We start from the raw sequence: 25,290 nt of genomic DNA, 5'->3' as shown, positions 1-25,290 counted from the left end.
TGCGTTCGCCTGTAATTAAAAACCCAAAGATACTTGTTCCTCACCTCTGCCAAAAGTTTTAAGGTTCAAATTAAAAAAACACTTCCTCTATGATAGAGATTCTCGAGGCTTTCATCATGATGATGTTCCCTATGCATGCTCACAATACAATCTATTTTGTTTCTGAAAGGCATAACCTTCTATTCTATAATAAAGTCTGCCGAGTACATTCCTAATCCTGCAATTAGAGCATGCAAGTTCAATGTCCCAATACTGCTTCAGGCATCTTTATGAACTCTTCTGTGGTTGAGTGGAACCTTGTACATCGAGGGTGTTTAAAATATTTTTGATAAATTGAGTCAAGTGAGAGAATATTCATCTTTCTGGGATCATACGGTGAGGTGGGGAGAAAGTCACCAATTTCTTAAAAGCTAATTAAAACAACATAGAAGCAATCTGTTTTATAGCTATTAATCACACCTGAGCATATTTGCCCTCTAGTGCCTTATTCAACTTGCGTAGATGGTCGTTCTGTGAACTGGTTTCAGAAAAAGAATGTAGTTGTTCTTCTAGCTGCTTAACTTTTATCTAGAGGAAAAACAGAAGAATAAAAAAACAAGTCTCATTAACGAAATATATATATATATATATAAATATACGTATATATACATATATATATGTGTGTATATATATATATATATATACACACATATATATATATATACACATGCACAAACTCCAAAACAGAAAAAAAAAGATGTCACAAGTTTTGCAGAAAAAAATCACAGAAAATCCTTAAACCTTGTAAAAAGCGATCCTGATTTTCTAATGACGCTACTTCTACTAAAATAGCTATTTCAACAAATAAAATAGGCTATAGCCTTATACATGTACTGAGATAATTCATTTGGTTTATAGCATTTATGGAAAGTCCAAATTAACATGACTCATGAATATAACAGTGAGACTTTGTGGGTAAAATATTTCAATTTTAAAGAAATTGTGGTATCTAGTATTCAAAACCCTTTCTGAGTACGGATAATTAGAATTGTCAATATGTAAGGAGACAAGAGTCTTGTGTTTACCCACAGAGAATTACGAAAGTTGAATTAACAGAATTCTTATAGGCTGAATTATATTTGAAAACTAACTCATAAAGCTGACTACTCACATCTTTCACTTTAAAGAAAAGATGATTTGGGGGAATAAAATCATTAATATTTACTCACAAATCTCCAAATTGTGTGTTTTTCTACATTTTCTTCCTCTTATTCCCAACCCTCTCAATACAAATCGACAATTAACATTACTGAGCTTATCTCTGAATCAGAAAAAAATTCATCCAAAATTTTTAATTTAAATCAACTTTTTCCTCTCTCAGTATCTTTTCTTGTTTCCCACCTCTGAAGGGCAAACGCCTCTTGGTTGTAGCCACTGATTGTTTTCAAGCACTGTTAAAATTTGAGTGCTAATACTTCGTTTTTTTTAGAAAGGCTACATGAAAACACATTTTGTCTTAGGAAATCTCTCTTGTTCCATCAGCAGAATCCTTTTTCTCATCTTTGCCTGTTTCTGGTGCTCTTTTCCACAGTGTACAGTATAAAACATGTTCCATGGCTCCCCCTTAAGTGTATTCACTTAAGGTTCAGAATTAGAATGGCTGCCTCTAAAGAGAGGTATTGATGCAACACTTATTCTCATTTTAAACGTAAGCAAACTGCTGTTAACCTTAGAACTCAGTGGAAAATACTGATGAACACTCAAGAATTTTCGATTTGCCTCTCTTCAAACAAAACACAGAATATCCTTATTCCACAATATTTCTCAGGTAACTGACGCTACCCCCAGCCTCAGAGTACTCAATAAAATGCCCTGAAACTTGTCAGATGGCATGTTCTCATCTATAAAGCACTTTACTTTTTATACTGGGTTTCTTTTCTGGAAGAATTTCTAATTCAGGACACTGAAATGGGGAAGAACACAGAAGCAAATAAATCCTGCTGCCCTCAGAGACCTGATGTTTCTGTGTCATTAAAATCCAAGGAGCTTCCACAGCTAGCTTACCAGGCAGTCTCGGAAATACCAGTATTTAGGTCAAGGTCATATCCTCCTACTGTTTCAAATGATCTAAATATATATAGATACATATTTTTAAAAATTGAGGTAGAGTTGATTTATAATATTATGTAAGTTTCAACTATACAACATAGGGATTCACAATTTTTAAAGATTATACTCCATTTATAGTTATTATAAAATATCGGCTATATTCCATGTAATGTACAATATATCCTTGTAGCTTATTTTATACACAGTAGTCTGTACTTCTTAATCTCCTACCCTAATATTGCCCCTTACATATATTTTCTAATATAAAACTATAAAAACATAACACTATAGAAACTGTGAGACACCTAAGAAATGGATGAAAAGGAACTTATTTTCTTTTTCGTACACGGGCCTCTCACTGTTGTGGCCTCTCCCGTTGCAGAGCACAGGCTCCGGACACGCAGGCTCAGCGGCCATGGCTCACGGGCCCAGCCGCTCCACGGCATGTGGGATCTTCCCGGACCGGGGCACACCCCGCATTCCCTGCATCGGAAGGCGGACTCTCAACCACTGCACCACCAGGGAATCCCAGCGTTATCGTTTTACTGGACAACATACTGTTGCACAACCATGATTTAGCAACTGCCTTTCAGATCACCTGCCATTTCTGGGCTGGATTTTGTCTGCTAACCCTATGGCAAGTTCCTTGGGAAGATGAGATAAGATTAACACTGAGGTGTTCGGCAAATCTCTATTGAGATTACTTATTCAGTCAGCTCTATAGCTGCCAAGCCTAACCAGACTTCACTTCATACCATTCAGTCCAGTGGTGCTCAACTATGTGTGCACATTGGAATCAACGGGGATTTAAAAAGTATTGAAGCCTATGACTTATTTCCTGAGATTCTGATTTAAGTGCTCTGGGGTGCAAGCCCGCTCATGGGGAGTTTTCCCTTTATATTTTATTATGAAAAGATTTAAATATACAGAAAAATTGAAATGTGCATACACCTGCCTTTCAAATTCAACTATTAACATTTTTATACTTACTTATCATATATCCATCCATCATTTCCTGTATCGATCTACCAAACGATTTTCTTTTTTCTTTTTTTAATGATTCATTTCAAAGTAAATGGCAGACATCATATACTTCCTAGCATGAAGAGTTTTTAAAATTCCCCAGGGGAGCCTACTGTGTAGCTAAGGCTGAGAACCACTAACTTAGACTTCAGTGTTTCTACTGAAGTTGGTTTAAGGCAGGTCTAGCCTTATTAGTGGCAAGCTTCCTGCTCTGAGGACACTTTAGGGACAAAACTCACATGGAGTGAAAGAAGAGTATCATCTCATGCACAAGTCAATTCTATTGCCTTGCCTCTCAATTTCCAGGGTTATTTCTTTTTAGGAATGTTATAAAAATTTTGCAAAAAGGAAAACATATGCGATGGAGGGAATCAAGATGGTGGAGTAGGATGATGCTGAGCTCACCTACCCCTACAAACAAATCAAAAACACATCTATATGTGTAGCAGCTCTCAGTGAAAACAAACTGGAGACTGGCAGGAAGATGTCTACAACCAAGGCTGCAAAGAAAGATCCACAGAGTTTGGTAGGAAGGGAGAAGTGATCAGGTTGGGACCTATGTCCCTAGTAGGGATACAGAAGAGGAGGGGATATCACAGGTTCAGAGATCCTCCCTGGGGATTTTTGGGCTTGAACCACATATTAGGAACCTCAGTCCTGGGGACCAACAATGGAAAGATGAATCCCACTAGCTGGTTTGAAAATCAGTGGGACATACCAGAGAGCTGTAAGAACCTGAGACTCCGCTACTGAAGAGTGCACACACGCTTGCTTACTCCCAGGAACAATGGAGAGGAAACAGATTAAAAATGGCCTGGGGCTCTGGCCGGTTTCCCAAGACCACCCCAACAGCTGCCCTAGCCTGCACGGATGACAGCTCCAGCCCCTCTTGCTCTGGAGCAGCTCCACACTAGGTAAAGGCTGCCACTGTCAAGGAGGATAAGCACTTGGGGGAGATGGAGCAGTTCAGACTGGGCCCTGCATCTGAACAGGGTGAGGGCAATCATTACCAGTGTGTGCAGAAGTGGTGGGGCAGGAGCTACCTGGAACTCCTACTGATGTGCTGGGACCATCCCAGTGCATACCCCAGCCAACGCCAGGTACCTACTCTGGAACCTTTTGCTCCGATGCAGCTGCCCACTAGGCTGAAGGCTGCCATTGCTGGAGGGGAGAGGGAGTGCACACTTAACAGGGAAAAAAAACAGCCTGGACCTAACCCTTAGGGCTTCTGCTTTAGCACCTTGATACCTGGCCCTACACCTGATAGGGTGGCTATAGCCATTGAGCAGAGGAGAAATGCCAGCTCACACCTTGCTCTGGTTCTAGCCCCTCCGTCTCTGGCCCTACCTCCCACCAAGGTGGTAACTGCCAGCACACCCTGGGGGAAGATGTAACCTGTGCTCACTTCAGATTCAGCTCTCCCAACAAAGCCACTGGACACGAGCAGACTGCACAGGGACACTCCCACACGAGGTCACCCCTTTACGTTTGGGATAAGTAACTTTTACCTAGAGATACAGAAAGTAAAGCAAAATGAGAAGGTAAAAGAATGTATTTGAAACAAAAGAACAAAAAACAACCCTGAAAAAAACAACTAATGAAATAGAGATAAATAATTTACCAGATATAGAGGTCCAAGCATTAGTAATAAGAATGCTAACTGAACTTGGGAAAAGAATAGATGAATAGAGTAAGAATTTTAACAAGGGACTAGAAAATATAAAAAAGAACCAGTTGGAGCTGAAAATCATAATAACTGAAATGAAAAGTACACTAAAGGGCTTCCCTGGTGGTGCAGTGGTTGAGAGTCTGCCTGCCAATTCAGGGGACACGGGTTGGTGCCCCGGTCTGGGAGGATCACACATGCCGCAGAGTGGATGGTTCCGTGGGCCATGGCCGCTGGGCCTGCGCGTCCGGAACCTCTGCTCGGCAGCGGGAGAGGCCACAACAGTGAGAGGCCTGCGTACCACAAAGAACAAAACAAAAAAAGTACACTAAAAGGAATTAATAACAGACTAGGAGATACAGAAGAATGCATAAGTAATCAGGAAGATACAGTATTGGAAATCACCAATTCAGAAGAGCAAAAAGGAAAACAAATTTAAAAAAATGAGGATAGTTGAAGGAACCTCTGGGACAACATTCCCATTTTAGGGGTCCTAGAAGGAGAAGAGCAAGAGAAGAAGGTTAAAAATGTATTTGATGAAATTATGGCTGAAAAAATTTATTCCTGAGGATGAAGAAAGAAACAGATTTCTAGGTATAGGAAGTACAAAGAGTTCCAAATAAGATGAACCTAAAAAGACCCACACCAAGACATATAATTAAAATGGCAAAAGTTAACGAGAGAATTTTAAAGGCAGCAAGAAAAAAAAAATAAAGAGTAACATACAAAGGAACCTCCGTAAGGCTATCAGCTGCTTTTTCCATAGAAACTTGGCAGGTCAGAAGGGAGTGGCATGATATATTTAAAGTATCGAAAGGGAAAAATCTACAAGCCAGAATACTCTACCCAGCAAAATTATTATTCAGAATTGAAAGAGAGATGAACAACTTCTCAGAGAAGCAAAAACTAAGAGAGCTCATCTAACTGATGTTACAAGTGTTAAAGGGTCTTCTCTAAGTGGAAAAGGCTACAAGAAGAATTTATAGGAAAGGAAAATCCCACTAGAAAAGGCAAATATAAGATAAAGGTTGTGGATCAACTACTTAAATAAGCTAGTACAAGATTAAGAGACAAAAATTATAAAATCAACCATAACTACAATAAATAGTTAAGGGATAGACATGAATATGTAAAATATGACATTGAAAACACAAAATGTGGGGGGAGGGAATAAAAAATGTGGCTTTTTAAAAGTGTATAAATGTATCTGAACTTAAATGACTATCGGTTTAAAATAAGCACATAAAGTTCTAGGTCAACATATATGAACTCCACAGTAACCACAAATAAAAAAACTACAATAGATACAATAGATACACAAACCTACAATAGATACAAGCACACCACTAAAGAAAATCATCAAACCACAAGGGAAGGAAGTAAAAGAAGAAGATAACAGAGAAGAACTATAAAAACAACCAGAAAACTAGGGACAAAATGGCAATAAGTACACACTTATCAATAATCACTTTAAATATCAATGGGCTAAATGCTCCAGTCAAAAGACATAGGGTGGCTGACTGGATAAAAATGAAGACCCATCTATATGCTGCCTGCAAGAGACACATCTCAGAGACACACACACAGCCTGAAAGTGAGGGGATGGAAAAAGACAGTTCATGTACATGGAAGAGGAAAAAAATGCTGAGGTAGCAATACTCATAGCAGACAAAGTAGACTTTAAAATAAAGTCTATAACAAAAGAAAACAAACAGCATTATATAATAATAAAGGGATCTGTACAAGAATAGGATTAACTTTCATTAACATATATGTACATAAAACAGGTGAACCTAACAGGAGCATCTAAACATATAGAGCAAATATTAACAGACATAAAGGCAGAAAATGACAACAATACAATAATAGTACGGGACTTTAACACTCCACTTGTATCAATGGACAGAAAATCAATAAGGAAAGAGTGGTCTTAAATGGCACATTAGACCAGTTGGTCTTAATAGATATCTATGGGACTTTCGTCCAAAAACAGAAGAATACACATTCTTTTTAAATGCATATGGGGGATTCCCTGGTGGCACAGTGGTTGGGAGTCCACCTGCCAATGCAGGGGACACAGGTTCGAGCCCTGGCCTGGGAAGATCCCACATGCCACGGAGCAACTAAGCCCATGCGCCACAACTGCTGAGCTTGTGCTCTGGAGCTCGCGTGCCACAACTACTGAAGGCCGTGCACCTAGAGCCCGTGCTCCACAACAAGAGAAGCCACTGCAATGAGAAGCCTGCACACCGCAATGAAGAACAGCCCCTGCGTGCCACAACCAGAGAAAGCCTGCGCACAGCAATGAAGACCCAATGCAGCCAAAAATTTAAAAAAATAAAAAATAAATAAAATTTAAATGCATATGGAATGTTTTCCAGGATAGATCACAAGCTAGGCCATAAAACAAGTCTCAACAAATTGAAGAGAACAGAAATTATATCAAGCATTTTTTTATGAACACAATGGTATGTAACTAGAAATCAACTACAGGAAGAAAAATGGGAAAACCACAAACATGTGGAGACTACACAACATGCTATTAAAACCTATGGGTAGGTAAAGAAATCAAAGAGGAAATCAGAAAATATCTTGAAACAAATGAAAATAAAAACACAACTTTCCAAAATCTACGAGATGCAGCAAAAACAGTCCTAAGAGGGAAGTTTACGGCGACACAGGACTACCTCAAGAAAAAAGAAAAATTTCAAATGAACAACCTAACATACCATCTAAAGGAATTAGAAAAAGAACAAAGCCCAAAGTCAAAAGGAAGGAAATAATAAAGATCAGAGAGGAAAAAATGAAAAGGAGACTAAAAAAAAAAAAAAACACCAATAGAAAGGATCAATGAAACTAAGAGCTGTTTTTTTGAAAAGATAAATAAAATCAATAAGCCTTTAGCCAGGCACTTTAAGAAAAAAAGACAGAGAACACAAATGAACAAAATATTAATTGAAGGAGGAGAAATTACAACTGATATCACAGAGGTACATAAAAACATCAGAAGAGAATACTATGAACAGCTATATGCCAACAAATTGGACAACCTAGAAGAAATGGATAAATTTCTAGAAACATACATTCTTCCAAGACTGAATGAGGAAGAAAGAGATAATCTGAACAGACTGATCACTAGTAGTGGAATTGAATTAGTAATCAAAAAACTCCCAGGAAACAAAAGTCCAGGACCTGACAGCTTCACAGGGAAATTCTATCAATAACAAACATATAAAGAAGAGCTGATACCTATCCTTCTCAAACTACTCCAAAAAACTGAAGAGGAGGGAACACTCCCAAATTCATTCTATGAGCCTACGATTATCCTGATACCAAAATCAGACAAAGACACCACAAAAAAAGAGAAAATTACAGGCCAACATCTCTGATTAATATAGTTGCAAAAATCCTCAACAAAATATTAGAAAACTGAATTCAACAATTATAAAAAGGATTATATACCGTGATCCAGTGGGATTTATTCCAGGGATGCAAGGATGGTTTAATACCTACAAATTAATCAATGTGATACACCACATTAACAAAACAAAGGATAAAAATCACATGATCATCTCAACAGATGTAGAAAAAGCATTTGAAAAAATTCAACAAACATTCATGATACAAACTTTCATCAAAGTTGGTATAGATGAAACATATCTCAACATAAATAAAGGCCATTTATGACAAACCGGCAGCTAACATCATACGCAATGTTGGAAAGCTGAAAGCTTTTCCTCTAAAATCAGAAACAAGACAAGGATGCCTACTCTTCCCATTTATATTTTACACAGTATTGGAAATCCTAGACACAGGAATCAGACAAGAAAAAGAAATAAAAGGCATCAAACTGGAAGGGAAAAGGTAAATCTGTCACTATTTGCAGATGACATTATACTTATATATAAAACCCTAAAGTCTCCACCAAAAAACTATTAGAATAAATTAATTCAGTAAAGTTGCAGCATACAAGATTAATATACAGAAGTCTGTTGCTTTTCTATACTCTTACAATGAACAATCACAAAGAGAAAGCAAAACAATCCTGTTTAAAATCACACCAAAAGAATAAAATACCTAGGAATGATCTTAACCAAGAAGGTGAAAGACCTATACTCTCCAAAACTATAAAACACTGGTGAAGGAAATTAAAGATGATATAAGGAAAGGGAAAGATATCCCATGTTCACAGAAATTTTGGTAAAATGTCCATACTACACAAAGCAATCTACAGATTTAATGCAATCCCTATCAAAAACCCATGACATTTTTCACAGAACTGGAATAATCATAAAATTTATATTGAACCACAAAAGATCCTGAATAGCCAAAGCAATCTTGAGAAAAATGAACAAAGTTGGAGTTAACATATGCACCCTGACTTCAGACTATACTACAAAGCTACAGTAATCAAAATAGTATGGTACTGGAATAAAAAGAGACACATAGATCAATGGAACAAAACAGAGAGTCCAGAAAGAAACCCACACATATATGGTCAATTATTTTACAACAAAGGAACCAAGAATATACAATGGGAAAAAGGTAGTCTCTTCAATAAACTGTGTTGGGGAAATTGGACAGGCACTTGACAAAGAAAGAAAATGGACCACTAACTTATACCATTTACAAAAATTAACTTGAAATGGATTAAAGACTTGAATGTAAGACCCAAAACCACAAAACTCCTAGAAGAAAACACAGAACACTCTTTGACATACATTGTAGCAATCTTTCTTGGGTTCTTTCTCTTAAGGCAAAGGAAACAAAAGCAAAAATAAAACAAATGGGACCTAATTAAGCTTAAAACCTTTTGCACAGCAAAGAAAACCATTGACAAAATGAAAAGACAACCTACTGAGTGGGAGAAAATGTTTGCAAATGGAATGACTGATAAGGGGTTAATATCCAAACTACGTAAACAGCTAATACAACTCAATATCAAAAAACCCAAACACCCCAATTAAAAAAATGGTCAGAAAACCTGAATAGACATTTCTTCAAAGAAGATGTACAGAGGGCCAACATGCACATGAAAAGATGCTCAACACTGCTTATCATCAGGGAAATGCAAATCAAAACCACAATGAGATATCACCTCACACCTGTCAGAAAGGCTATCACCAAAAAGACCACAAATAACAAACATTGGCAAGGATGTGGAGAAAGGGGAACCCTAGTGCAATGTTGGTGGGAATGTAAATTGTTGCAGCCATATGGAAAACAGTATGGAGGTTCCTCAAAAAACTAAAAATAGAACTACCATATGATCGAGCAATTTCTCCCAAGTATATATCTGAAGAAAATGAAAATACTAATTCAAAAACCCCAATGTTCAATAATAGTGGGGGACTTTAACACCTCACTTACACCAATGGACAAATCATCCAAACAGAAAATTAATAAGGAAACACAAGCATTAAATGACACAATAAACCAGATAGATTTAATTGATAGTTATAGGACATTCGATCCAAAAACAGCAGATTACACTTTCTTCTCAAGTGCGCATGGAACAGTCTTCAGGATAGATCACATCTTGGTTCACAAATCAAGCCTCAGTAAATTTGAGAAAATTGAAATCATATCAAGCATCTTTTCTGAGCAAAATGCTATGAGATTAGACATCAATTACAGGGAAAATTACATAAAAACCACAAACACATGGAGGCTAAACAATACATTACTAAATAACCAAGAGATTACTGAAGAAATCAAAGAGGAAATCAAAAAATACCTAGAGAAAATGACAATGAAAACATGACGATCCAAAACCTATGGGATGCAGCAAAAGCAGTTCTAAGAGGGAAGTTTATAGCTATACAAGCCTACCTCAAGAAACAGGAAAAATCTCAAATAAACAATCTAACCTTACACCTAAAGGAACTAGAGAAAGAACAACAAACAAAACCCAAAGTTAGCAGAAGGAAAGAATTCATGAAGCTCAGAACAGAAATAAATGAAATAGAAACAAAGAACACAATAGCAAAGATCAATAAAACTAAAAGCTGGTTCTTTGAAAAGATAAACAAAATTGATAAACCATTAGCCAGACTCATCAAGAAAAGGAGGGAGAGGACTCAAATCAATAAGATTAGAATTGAAAAAGGAGAAGTTAGTTACAACAGACACCGCAGAATTACAAAGTATCCTAAGAGACTACTACAAGCAACTCTATGCCAATAAAATGGACAACCTGGAAGAAATGGACAAATTCTTCAAAAGGTATAACCTTCCAAGTCTGAACCAGGAAGAAATAGAAAATATGAACAGACCAATCACAAGTAATGAAATTGAAACTGTGATTAAAAATCTTCCAACAAACAAAAGTCCAGGACCAGATGGCTTCACAGGTGAATTCTATCAAACATGTAGAGAAGAGCTAACACACATCCTTCTCAAACTCTTCCAAAAATTGCAGAGGAAGGAACACTCCCAAACTCACTCTATGAGGCCACCATCACCCCGATAACAAAACCAGACAAAGATACTACAAAAAAAAGAAAATTTCAGACCAATATCACTGATGAATATAGATGCAAAAATCCTCAACAAAATACTAGCAAACAGAATCCAACAACAAATTAAAGAATCATACACCATGATCAAATGGGATTTATCCCAGGGATGAAAGGATTCTTCAATATACGCAAATCAATCAATGTGATACACCATAGTAAAAATTTGAAGAATAAAAACCATATGATCATCTCAATAGATGCAGAAAAAGCTTATGACAAAATTCAACACCCATTTATGATAAAAAAAGTCTCCAGAAAGTGGGCATAGAGGGAACTTTCCTCAACATAATAAAAGCCATATATGACAAACCCACAGCAAACATCATTCTCAGTGGTGAAAACCTGAAAGCATTTCCTCTAAGATCAGGAACAAGGATGTCCACTCTCACCACTATTATTCAACACTGTTTTGGAAGTCCTAGCCACAGCAATCAGAGAAGAAAAAGAAATAAAAGGAATACCAATTGGAAAAGAAGTAAAACTGTCACTGTTTGCAGATGGCATGATACTATATAGAGAGAATCCTAAAGATGCCACCAGAAAACTACTACAGCTAATCAATGAATTCGGTAAAGTTGCAGGATACAAAATTAATGCACAGAAATCTCTTGCATTCCTATACACTAATGATGAAAAATCTGAAAGACAAATTAAGGAAACACTCCCATTTACCACTGCAACAAAAAGAATAAAATACCTAGGAATAAATCTACCTAGGGAGACAAAACACCTGTATGCAGAAAACTATTAAGACACGGATGAAAGAAATTAAAGATGATACAAACAGATGGAGAGATATACCATGTTCTTGGATTGGAAGAATCAATATTGTGAAAATTACTATGCAACACAAAGCAATCTACAGATTCAATGCTATCGCTATCAAATTACCAATGGCATTTTTTACAGAACTAGAACAAAAATTCTTAAAATTTGTATGGAGACACAAAAGACCCTGAATAGCCAAAGCAGTCTTGAGGGAAAAAAACGGAGCTGGAGGAATAGACTCCCTGACTTCAGACTATACTACAAAGCTACAGTAATCAAGACAATAGGGTACTGGCACAAAAACAGAAATATAAATCAATGGAACAAGACAGAAAGCCCAGAGATAAACCCATGCACCTATGGTCAACTAATCTATCACAAAGGAGGCATGGATATACAATGGAGAAAAGACAGTCTCTTCAGTAAGTGGTGCTGGTAAAACTGGACAGCTACATATAAAAGAATGAACTTAGATCACTCCCTAACACAAAAATAAACTCAAAATGGATTCGAGACCTAAACGTAAGACTGGACACTATAAAACTCTTAGAGGAAAACCTAGGCAGAACACTGACATAAATCACAGCAAGATGTTTTTTGATCCACCTCCTAGAGTAATGGAAATAAAAACAAAAATAAACAAATGAGACCTAATGAAACTTAAAAGCTTTTGCACAGCAAAGGAAACCATAAACAAGATGAAAAGACAACCCTCAAAATGGGAGAACAAATCAAAGGACAAAGGATTAATCTCCAATATATATAAATAGCTCATGCAGCTCAATATTAAATAAACAAACAAACAACCAATCCAAAAATGGGCAGAAGACCTAAATAGATATTTCTCCAAAGAAGACACACAGATGGCCAAGAAGCACATGAAAAGCTGCTCAACATCACTAATTATTAGAGAAATGCAAATCAAAACTACAGTGACAGGGCTTCCCTGGTGGTGCAGCGGTTGAGAGTCTGCCTGCCGATGCAGGGGACACGGGTTCTTGCCCTGGTCCGGAGAGATCCCACATGCCGCGGAGCGGCTGGGATCGTGAGCCATGGCTGCTGAGCCTGCGTGTCCGGAGCCTGTGCTCCACAATGAGAGAGGCCACAACAGTGAGAGGCCCACGTACCACACACACACACACACAAAAAACTACAATGACATATCACCTCACACCAGTTAGAATGGGCATCATTAGAAAATCTATGAACAACAAATGCTGGAGAGGGTGTGGAGAAAAGGGAACCCTCTTGTACTGTTGATGGGAATGCAAATTGATACAGCCACTATAGAGAACAGTATGGAGGTTCCCTAAAAAACTAAAAATAGAATTACCATATGATCCAGCAATCCCACTACTGGGCATATACCCAGAGAAAACCATAATTCAAAAAGACACATGCACCCCAATTTCATTGCAGCACTATTTACCATAGCCAGGTCATGGAAGCAACCTAAATGCCCACCGAGAGATGAATGGATAAAGATGTGGCACGTTTATACAATGGAATATTACTCGGCCATAAAAATGAACGAAATTGGGTCATTTGTAGAGACGTGGTTGGACTTGGAGACTGTCATACAGAGTGAAGTAAGTCAGAAAGAGAAAAGCAAATACCGTATATTAACACATATATGTGGAACCTAGAAAAATGGTACAGATGAACCAGTTTGCAGGGTAGAAATAGAGACACAGATGTAGAGAACAATCGTATGGACACCAAGGGGGGAAAGCAGCTCCGGGGAGGGGGTAGTAAAAAAAAAAAGAAAAAAAAAGAGTTCTTTTTTACACTTCAAAAATTAAACATGGTCCCGAATAGGAAAATCTACAGAGACAGAGAGTAAATTAGTGGTTGCCAGAGGCTAGGGAAGGGGAGAATGGGGAATGACTGCTAGTGGGTACAGGGTTTCTTTCTGTCATGATGAAAATATTCTGGAATTAGACAGTGGTAATGATTCCACAACTTTGTGAATGTACTATAAACCACTAAATTTTACATTTTAAACGTGAATTATATCTCAATAAACCCATTATTTTAGGAGGGAAAAAACCCCAATCTTCATAGCAGCATTATTTACAATAGCCAAGATATGGAATCAACCTAAGGGTCTATCAACAGATGACTGGATAAAGAAGATGTGAGAATATATATATATATTCTCTCTCTTTCTCTCTCTCTATATATACATATACATACGTGTACGTATATATACACAGACACAGACATATATATATATATATAGAGAGAGAGAATATTAGTCAGCCATAAAAAGGAATGAAATCTTGCCATTTGCAACAACATGGATAGACCAGAAAGGTATTATACTTAGTGAAATAAGTCAGACAAAGAAAGACAAATATTATATGTTAGCACTTATATGTGGAATCTAAAGAATAAAACAAAGCAATGAAAATAACAGAGACAGACTCACAGAAATAGAGAATAAACTAGTGGTTATCAGTGGGGGGAAGGAAGGTGGGAGGGGCAAAACAGGGGTAGGAGATTAAGAGGTACAAACTACTATGTATAAAATAAACAAGCTACAATGACTGATTGTTCAGTACAGGGAATATAGCCAATATTTTATAATAACTTTAAATGGAGTATAATCTATAAAAGTATTGAGTCACTCTGTTGTACACCTGAAACTAATGTAATACTGTAAATCAACTATACTTCGATAAAGAAAGAGAGAACATAGGCTTTCTACATTGGCAGCAAATGACCATGCATAAAATAATTATAATAAAGTTTTATACTGTCACAGAATGAGCCTTGGCTTCACAATTTTAGGTTTCAGTATTATATTATAGGTGTGTAAATAGAAGTCACCTGGATTTCAATGAGGGACCAAACTTAGGGAGGCTTAAAATCTTGTCCAAAGTTATAGAATTAGTAAATGACAGAGCTAAGTCCTCTCAAAATCCAGCAAAATTTAGCTTGACAACTGGCATTAAAAAATTAGAAAACAAAAATCAAAAAACGAAATCTCATACCTGTAGTCTTCCCTTTTCATAGGCCAGTTTATTTTTACTCTCAGTAATTTTTCCCAAGACATTTTCCACCTGCTGTTGGGCAAGCTGATAAAGCAAACACAGGTATCAGTACCTCTAGGCATAGAATGAATAATCATTTTCTTTCTTAAACAAGTATTTATACCCTTACTATTTCTAAAGTAATGAATCCAGGATTCATATTTATTTGCTACTGCTACCACTTAGTCTGTCTTTAGACAGCTGATCATAGTGTAATATGAAACATGTAGAGAGACTGCTAATGAAAATATGAGTGCCTTAGGACTCACTGTTGTTCTTTGTTTCCTAATTCTGTTTTTGTTATGTCAAGTATTCCTTTGTAGTTGCAACCTAACCCAGATGTGGGGTGGTTTTATCAGTGGTTGCAGATATGCAGTTTGAGGATTATATGCAGTTGGCCCTCTGTATCCACAGGTTCCACATCTACTGGTTAAACCAACTGTGGATCAAAAATATTCAGGAAAAATTAATTTCCAGTAAGTTCCAAAAAGCAAAACTTGAATTTGCCACACACGGGCAACTGACAACTATTTAAATAGCATTACATTGTGTTCGGTATTATAAATAATCTAGAGATGATTTAAAGTATATGGAAGGATGTGCATAGATTATATGCAAATATCACACCATTTTATATAAGGGACTTGAGCATCCACAGATTTTGGTATCTGGGGGGTCCTGGAACCAATCCCCCACACATACTGAGGGATGATTGTAGTTATTTAAGACAGTGGGAGCTACAAATGATCACAACCATTTGGTCAATAGCAGACACCTCAGTTACCATAGTAAAAGGCAGTAAAAAAAGAAAAAAAACCTGAAAAAAAAACAAAAGAAATGTTTGTCGGAAACTCCAACATTGTTTGATCAAGTACTCAACGTAATGTTATCTAGGACAAACATTACTGAAGTCTCTGTATTTCATGAAATTACATATTTAATCATTCAAACAGCCTTTAATAATGAGGGTTTTTTCTTTTTTGCGGTACGCAGGCCTCTCACTGTTGTGGCCTCTCCCGTTGTGGAGCACAGGCTCTGGATGCTCAGGCTCAGCAGCCATGGCTCACGGGCCCAGCCACTCCGCGGCATGTGGGGTCTTCCTGGACCAGGGCACGAACCCATATCCCCTGCATCGGCAGGCGGACTCTCAACCACTGTGCCACCAGGGAAGCCCTGGGATTATGTTTTGGTCAAGCCTTCAGCAGAAAATATATGACAAGGATGGCCAATAATGCTACAAAAACAAAGCTACACCATAACCATAAAAGCTGAATTATTTAAAACTTAAAATTCAGTTCCAAGTCCTATAAATCAAGGTGCCCAATGTGCTGCAAAACGTAGGTATAGCTTATAAAAAGTCAAGAGCCAGATTTAACCAAAAATATGCTAGCTATTACAAATAAAAACACTCAAAAATAACTTTGCTTGCCTTCTTGGAATGTGGAAGGCTTTTTATTTTTTTTTAAATAACTTGGATAGTCTGGGTCTCTTATAAAATGTGTCCAAGAATTTTTAAAATAATGGCACTTTTTTCTTCAATAAAATTCCCTCTTTTAGGCAAAGGCATAAAGAATTCTATTACTCTTTCAAATACACTTTTAAAATAATTTCCCCTTTTTGCCACCCAAGAGAACACTAATGCACTGATAAGTGAAAACTAAGAAAAATCAAAATGTGTTACTGTTTGACACAAAGTCACTTATTTAAATTTATGACAAACAAAAATAAATTGTTCCAGTTGCTAAAGGAAAGTAGATGTTAAGGCAGTCACTTAAATGACTGTTTTCAGATTATTTAAATAGGCCCTGTACTTAAGGAAATTGGTGGAACACCAAAAATTAGAGAGAGACCACTTAAATGAGTGAATATCTCAGATTCTGAGTTGTGGAATGCAGAACTCAATGTAACCTTTGCTTAAATAATCTTGGCAATATACTATAAAATTTATTAATATACAGAGCAAAACAGAAACTGGAGAATCACCCCAGAAACAGCATACAAAGAAAAATGCTAATGGTTAGAATATACATTTTAACTCAAGCACAAAAACATCACTCCTTGGAAAAGGAGGAAGCTAACACAGAAAGAATTATCTTAAGATATGAAAGGTAGGTTGACAAGGATCAACAGTAAGCCACAAAGTGATTTCTAAAATAATTTTAAAAATCTGGGTAAGCTCTAAAAGTTAGCAGAAGCTGTTAGAAGGATACATAAAACCAAGAGATAGTAGCATCTTGGTAAAGCTGTTTTATAAGTAGATTGTTAAGTACGAATTTTATTCAAAATGTTTAACAACCAGTATGACATAGGCCCCCGCAAATGGAACCGACTCTGTCACCCTCACAAGTATACACTGACTGAATGTCACCCTAGTTTTAAGAAATACTACATTTAATACATTGTTTAATTTCAAGTCATTATAATCCTAGTTGTGTATGCAACTAATTCTACTTCTGTCTGCTGCTACCATTTGAAAACGTATGTTTAAAATACAAATGAGAAGTGGGGCAAATAGTCATTTAACTTGAATCCAGGAATAGTAACCTTCTCACATTTGGATCTTTTCTCATTGTGTTTCCCTGCATGACTGCCTGTGGTAACGGACTTAAATTACACCATTATTGGGGCCTCCCTGGTGGCGCAGTGGTTGAGAGTCCGCCTGCCGATGCAGGGGATACGGGTTCGTGCCCCGGTCTGGGAGGATCCCATATGCCGCGGAGCGGCTGGGCCCGTGAGCCATGGCTGCTGAGCCTGCGCATCCGGAGCCTGTGCTCCGCAACGGGAGAGGCCACAACAGTGAGAGGCCCGCGTACCACAAAAAAAAAAAAAAAAAAAAAAAAAAAAAAAAAATTACACCATTATTCATAGCAAACAGACTTGTGGTTGCCAAGGGGGAGGGGAGAATGGGGGAGGGAGGGAGTGGGAGTTTGGGGTTAGCAGGTGCAAACTATTATATATAGACTATATAAACAACAAGGTCCTACTGTATAGCACAGGGAACTATATTCAATATCCTGTGATAAACCACATGGAAAAGAATATTTAAAAATATAAAAGTATAACCGAGTCACTTTGCTGTACAGCAGAAATTAACACAACGTTGTAAATCAACTATATTTCAATAAAAAAATTTAAAAATTACACAGTCATTAAAGGCTGAAATGGAAAACATAAACCTAAAATTAGGAAGTGTGAGAAAAAGAAGAAATTATATTTATACAAGTATACTGTATATGTTGGCCCTGTGAGGGGCACTTTACTCACAGTATGACATTTAATCCTCACAGCCTGGTAAGACACACATGACCCTCTTTGTGCTCTACCCAATCAACATTTCTTTAACACCTATTATGTATTAGGCGTTACGGTAGGCAAGGGAGTATACAGATGAGTAACTACTCTTCTTGCATTAGAAGAGAGTGAAGGCAGATGCATAAGCAGGTCAATTTCTAACTTAGCAGTTAGAAATGTAGTAACTATTTTGATATGGGTTTGCACAGTAGAACCCCACAGTTAGGGCAGATCCCCTTGGCGCTGAAGGCCATAGAGGTTAAGAACTTGCCCAGGTCACACAGTAAATGGAGCCGAGTATTGTAACCAGGTCTGAATTTAAATCTGTGGTGTGGCATACACAACACACATTCATATGTGTATCTCTAAAAATCAGTAAGAGGTTATACTAGAGGGTAGTTTTTATTGAGAATTTCAAGTGTTAATTCTCAAAGAACAATAGGTTTAATGACATTGCTCGGATTGAAAAAAAAAAAAGTTCTTAACCTCTTTCCTCAAGACTCATACAGCCAAGTGAGGCACTTCCAGGCAGGTTTGGTCAGAGAAGATTCTTTGCATAGACATATAAGCTGGAATTGAGGTATGGGATATCACTGGGAGACCTTAATCAAGAGATGCTGTGGACAGGCAAGAATCAGCATTGAGCAAATCACTTGCAAGACCCGTCAAAGTCACTAATAGGATAAGGTCACAGGCCTGCTCACTGGCAGTAGAGGCATGAAAGAATCATGCAGACTGAGATATGGTCTTCCAGAGAGACCCAAGCCAGGTGGGTGGATAAGCCCAGCTGAGGCCTGGCCAACAGGAAAGGACATGGATGAATCTTTAATCTTGGGGGAGGGAGGCGTGGTTTGAGACAGTACCAGGAATTAGAGCTAATGCACCTTGTTGCTCTGATAGGAACTTACAGGCTTTCTTCTGAGACAGTTGAGATACTAAGAATTCAATAAATGTTAGAATGCTCTACATGTTTTACATGTATTAACTTACTTAACCTCAACAACCTCCTAATAATAGTATGATTATCCCCATTTTGAGACATTAAGAAACTCAGGCTCCGAGAGGTTAAGGATCACACCCAAGGTCACAGCCAAAATTGAAATATAGATAGTCTGGCTCTAAAGCCATGAAAAATTAGAGTATTTATACATATATTTTTAATTTTTATTTATTTATTTATTTTTGGCTCTATGGGGTCTTCGTTGCTGCGCACGGGCTTTCTCTAGTTGCAGTGAGTGGGGGCTACTCTTCATTGGGGTGTATGAGCTTCTCATTGAGGTGGCTTCTCTTTGTTGCAGAGCACAGGCTTTAGGCATGCAGGCTTCAGTAGTTGTGGCACGAGGGCTCAGCAGTTGTGGCTCGCGGGCCCTAGAGCGCAGGCTCAGTAGTTGTGGCACATGGGCTTAGTTGCTCCGTGGCATGTGGGATCTTACTGGACCAGGGCTTGAACCCATGTCTCCTGCATTGGCAGGCGGATTCTTAACCACTGCACCACCAGGGAAGTCCCAGGATTTAGATTTAGTCTCTGTAATTTTTTATAGTTGAAGTAATGAGCAGCTTATGACAGAGTTTGAAAGAATTTAGTTCAGATTAAGGCAGACTTCACAACAGGGCCTTCTTTGGAATTTTGAAAGATGATTTGCATGTTATAGAAGCAATGGCTAATTCTTTCTCAAGTATTCAGAAGCACATGGAAAGCTTATTAGCTGTTTAACATAACAATCATCTCTTTAAATCTCCTTCACCTGGAGATGTTTTAAGACTTCTACCATTTATTAGTAATGGATTGACCTTGTCAAGTAGCTTTTAGGAATCGAACTTACTATTCATTTCCTAATGGATCGAACTGTCAGAAAGAGAAAAAAAATACAAGTTTCTTCCTCACAATTTATGGAAAAGAAAATATTTTAAAGCATTAGAAATATTGGTGCTTTTCAGCATTATAGATCATCTGTGTAGGCAGACATTTAAAGGCTGTCTTAAACTCTTGTTTTCCTAAATCCTCTATTGTCTGAATACCGTAGGGCTCTCTGACATATTTAGCCTGCATTATTCAGACTTGTGATAATTATCAAAAAAATGAAGGAAACCCATCTCCTGATTTCTGATTGTTTTTAAAACTCATAGTCATTAATTGCTACTTTAGACTGACTTTTTATACCCCCAATGGTAATCAGAAGTTGCTTGCTCAAGTTCTAGGGAAGGAATTTGATCTGCCAGTTGCTTATTCTTTTGCTCTAGAGTTTGCAGGTTGCAGGTTAATACATTTATGCCTACCTTTAGAAGAAAAAAGAGAAAAGAATTCTATGCCAGATCCAAAAATATTATCTTGTTTTTTGTTTGTTTGTTTTTTTGCGGTACGCAGGCCTCTCACTGTTGTGGCCTCTCCCATTGTGGAGCACAGGCTCCGGACGTGAAGGCTCAGCGGCCATGGCTCACGGGCCTAGCTGCTCCACGGCATGTGGGATCTTCCCGGACCGGGGCACGAACCCGTGTCCCCTGCATCGGCAGGCGGACTCTCAACCACTGCACCACCAGAGAAGCCCTTATCTTGTTTTTAAAATGACATTTTTAACTGTAAAATAAATGGTATCTTATGAATGTGTTTCCCTGCTTTTTAGTTGTCTTTAGCAGGAGAGTTATTACAAATTTCATAGTGTACATTTACTAGAAGTGAAAGTCCTTCTGATACTTGGTACCTATTTATATATTAACTCGAGCATATAAATATAGAGGCAAAAATACTCCAAAAAATATTAGCAAAATGAATCCAGCAATAAATAAAAGGATAACAAATCAGGACTAAGTGTAGTTTATTCTGGTAATACAAGGCTTGTTCAACATTCAAAATTAATTACAATAATTCACCACATCAATAGACTATAGAAGAAAAACCATATGACCATCTCAATAGACACAGAAAAAGCATTTCACAAAATTCAAATTAATTTATGATAAAAACCCAGTAACCTAGAAATGAAAGGGAACCACCTCTATGTGATCAATTATGTCTGTAAAAACCTACAACTAATATCAGTATTGGTGGAAGACTGAATGTTTTCCCCTAAGACTGGGAAAAAGGCAAGGATATCTGCTCTTGCCATTCCTATTCAGTATCATACGGGAGGCCTTAGCTGGTGCAACAAGGTAAGAAAAAGTAATAAAAAGCATAGAAATTGGAAAGGGAGAAAGAAAACTGTCTCCACTTACAACAGACATGATAGTCTACATAGGAAATCCCAAAGAATCTACAAAAGAAATCCTAGAATAAGTGAGTTTAGTAAGGTTGAAGGATACAAGGTCAAATCAATTGTATTTCTATATATTAGCAACAAACTATTGGAAATTGATATTTCTTAAAAGTTCCATTTATAACAGCACCAAAATCCATGAAATTCTTAGGTACAAATCTAAGAAAAAATATGTCCAATATTTGACATGCTGAAAATTACAGTATGCTGACAAGACAAATCAAAAGCCTAAATAAAATGGAGAGACATACTGTGGCCCTGTATTAGGAAGATACAATATTGCTAAGATGTCAATTCTCTCTAATCCCAATTTAAATTGTGTGGGATAATTTACCAGTGTCCGCCCTTTGGTGGGGTCTAGACTGTGAGGCTAGAAAAAAATGCCCTGTAAGAAATGCTAAAGGGAGCTCTTCAGGCTGAAATAAAAGGGGATTAGATAATAACTGGAATCCACATAAAGAAATAAAGGGTACCAGAAAATGTAGCAATGTAGGTACATGTAGAAGACATATAAATATGTAGTTCTTGTTTGTAACTCAGTTATCTATAAATCAAAAATATATAGTAAAAGAAAGGTTAAGGGAATTAAAATAGTGCACCAGAAATATCTACTTAACACAAAGGAAGGCAATACTGGAGAAACAGAGGATCAAATATCACATAAAACATATAAAAAAATAGTAAAGTGGCAGATGTAAATCCTACCTTATGGGTAATGATGTTAAATATTAATGGATTAAACACTCCAACTAAGAAGCAGAGACAGGCAGAATAAATTTTTTAAAAGACCCAACTGTATGCTGTTTATAAGAGACACACTTTAGATCCAAAGACACAAATGGGTTGAAAATAAAAGGATGGGAAAAGATATATGATGTAAACAGTAATCTGAAAAGAGCTGGAGTGGCTACACTAACATGAGACAAAGTAGATATTAAGACAAAAATCTGTGAGATAAAGAAGGACATTATAGGGTTTCCCTGGTGGCGCAGTGGTTGAGAGTCCGCCTGCCGATGCAGGGGACATGGGTTCGTGCCCCGGTTCGGGAAGATCCCACATGCTGCGGAGCAGCTGGGCCCGTGAGCCATGGCCGCTGAGCCTGCGCGTCCAGAGCCTGTGCTCCACAACGGGAGAGGCCACAACAGTGAGAGGCCCACGAAACAAAAAAAAAAAAAAAAGAAGGACATTATATATTGAAAAAAGGATCAACCCATTAAGAAGATAACATTTATAAATGCATTTGCATCTAACAACACAACCCCAATGAAGCAAAAACAATACAGAAAAAACTGACAGAATTGAAGGGAGAAATAACAATTCAACACTAACAGTTGAAGACTTCAATATCCCTCTTTCAATAATAGGTGGAACAGTTACATGATCAATGAAGAAACAGCTGATGACTTGAACAACACTATAAAGCAACTGGACCTAACACACATCTTTAGAACACTCCACCAAACAATAATAGAATACACATTTTTCTCAAGTGCACATGAAGCGTGCTCTAGGATATACCACATGTTAAACCATAAAACAACTCTCAATAAATCTGAAAGGACTGAAATTATATAAAGTATGTTCTCCAACAACAATGAAAGAAAATTAAATGAATAAAAGAAGGAAATTTGGAAAATTCACATATATGGGGAAATCAACAACATATTTCTAAATAATCAATGGGTCAAAGAGGAAATTACAAAGGAAATTAAAGAATATTTTGAGATGAATGAAAATGAAAATATAACATGATAAAGAAAATGTATGGTATGCAGCTAAAGTGGTGTTTAGAGGGAAATATGTAGCTGTATAAACTTATATTTAAAAAAAGAGAAATATCTGGTATCAATAACCTAAGCATCCATCTTAAGAACCTAGAAAAAGAAAATTAAACTCAAAGCAAGCAAAAGGAAGAAAATAATAAGGATTATAGCAGAAATAAAACAGAGGCTAGAAAAACAATAGAGAAAATCAGTAAAACCACAAGTTGGTTCTTTGACAAGATCAACAAAATTGACAAACCACTGTGGTATTAACCAAGAAAAAAATATAAAGAATACACAAATTGCTAAAATTAGAAATGAAAGAAGAGAGATTGTATTGAACTCCCAGAAATTAAAAAGGGGCTACTAGGAACAACTGTATGCCAATAAATTACATAGCCTAGATGAAATGGACAAATTCCTAGAAAGACCCAAATGACTAAAACTCAAAAAGAAGTAGAAATATGAATTGAACTATAACAAATAAAGAGACTGGATCAATAATAATAATAATTAAAAACAAAACACTCCCCACAAAGAAAAACCTAGAACCAGATGGCTTTACTGTTGAATTCTACAAAACACTGAAAGAATTAACACCAATCCCTCACAAAGTCTTCTCAAAATAGGAGAGGGAACACTATCAAATCATTTTAAGAGGCCAATATTATTCAATACCTTGATACCAAAACCAAAGATGTCACAAGAAAAAAAACCCAAAAAACTATGTGGTAACCCTTATTAATATAGATTCTTAAATCCTCAACAAAATAATAGCAAGCCAAATCAAACAACATATGAAAAGGATTATACACCATGATCAAGTGAAATTTATCCCCCAAAGGAAAACTTGGTTCAACATTTGAAATCAATCAATGTAATACACCTTAGTAATAGAATAAAGGACAAAATCCACAAGATTATTCCAACAGATATAGAAAAAGCAACTGAACAAGTTCAACATATTTTCATGATAAAAATTCCCAACAAACTAGGAATAGAAGGGAATTTCCTCATCCTGATCATGGGCATTTCGGACACAGCTAACATCATACTTAATGGTGCCAAACTGAAAGCTAACCCTCTAAACTCAGGAACAAAACAAGGATGTCTGCTCTCATCACTTCTATTCAACCTCTCATGGCTGGAGGTTCTAGCCAAAGCAATTACACAAGAAAAAGAGACAAACAGCAACAAATTGGAAAGGAAAAAATAAAACTATCTCCATTTGCAGATGGCACAACCTTATATAGAGAAAATATATACTCTATTGTTAAGATTGCAATACTCTCCAAATTGATCTACAGGATCATACAAACCCTATCAAAATTCCAGCTCCTCTTTTTTTGCAGAAATGGAAAATCTGATCCTGAAATTCATATAGACATGCAAGGATCCAGAATAGCCAGAACAATCTCAAAAAAAATAAAGTTGGAGGGCTCACACATCTCAATTTTAAAACTTATTACAAAGCTACAGTAATCAAGACCATGTGGTACTGGCATACGTACAGTCATATATATCAATGCAATGGAATTGAGAGTCCAGAAATAAGCCCATGCATCTATGGTTAACTAGATTTTGACAAGGGAGCCAACATCATTCAATAGAAAGAACAGTCTTCCAACAAATCGTCCTGGGATAACTGGATATCCACAGGCAAAATAATGAAGTTAAACCTCTACCTCATACCATATATAAAATTTAACACAAAATGGATCAAAGACCAAAATGTAATCTGTAAAACTATAAAATTGTTAGAATAAAAAATGGGTGCAGGATGACAGTTGCAAGATGGGGGAGTAGAAGGACATGAGCTCACTCCTTCATACAAAAACACCAAAATCACAACTAACTGCTGAACAACCATAGAACATAAAACAC

General features: G+C 36.9%; 1 pseudogene across 1 annotated transcript in view; it reads right to left on the bottom strand.

The window, feature by feature from the left end:
* The window catches only part of LOC307057541 (coiled-coil domain-containing protein 150-like), a 130,180-nt pseudogene that overhangs the window by 65,091 nt on the left and 39,799 nt on the right, over positions 1–25,290 (bottom strand). The window contains exons 14-15 of the transcript in view: positions 20,554–20,669; positions 15,063–15,146 (exon numbers count right to left, since the gene is read on the bottom strand). The product of the transcript in view is annotated as a coiled-coil domain-containing protein 150-like (transcript). The remainder of the gene's footprint in view (positions 1–15,062; positions 15,147–20,553; positions 20,670–25,290) is intronic.

Source organism: Hyperoodon ampullatus (assembly GCF_949752795.1).
Source record: "Hyperoodon ampullatus genome assembly, chromosome: 8".
Taxonomy (NCBI): domain Eukaryota; kingdom Metazoa; phylum Chordata; class Mammalia; order Artiodactyla; family Ziphiidae; genus Hyperoodon; species Hyperoodon ampullatus.
The sequence above is the reverse complement of the archived record's forward strand: the minus strand, read 5'-3'. Positions and strand labels throughout refer to the sequence as shown.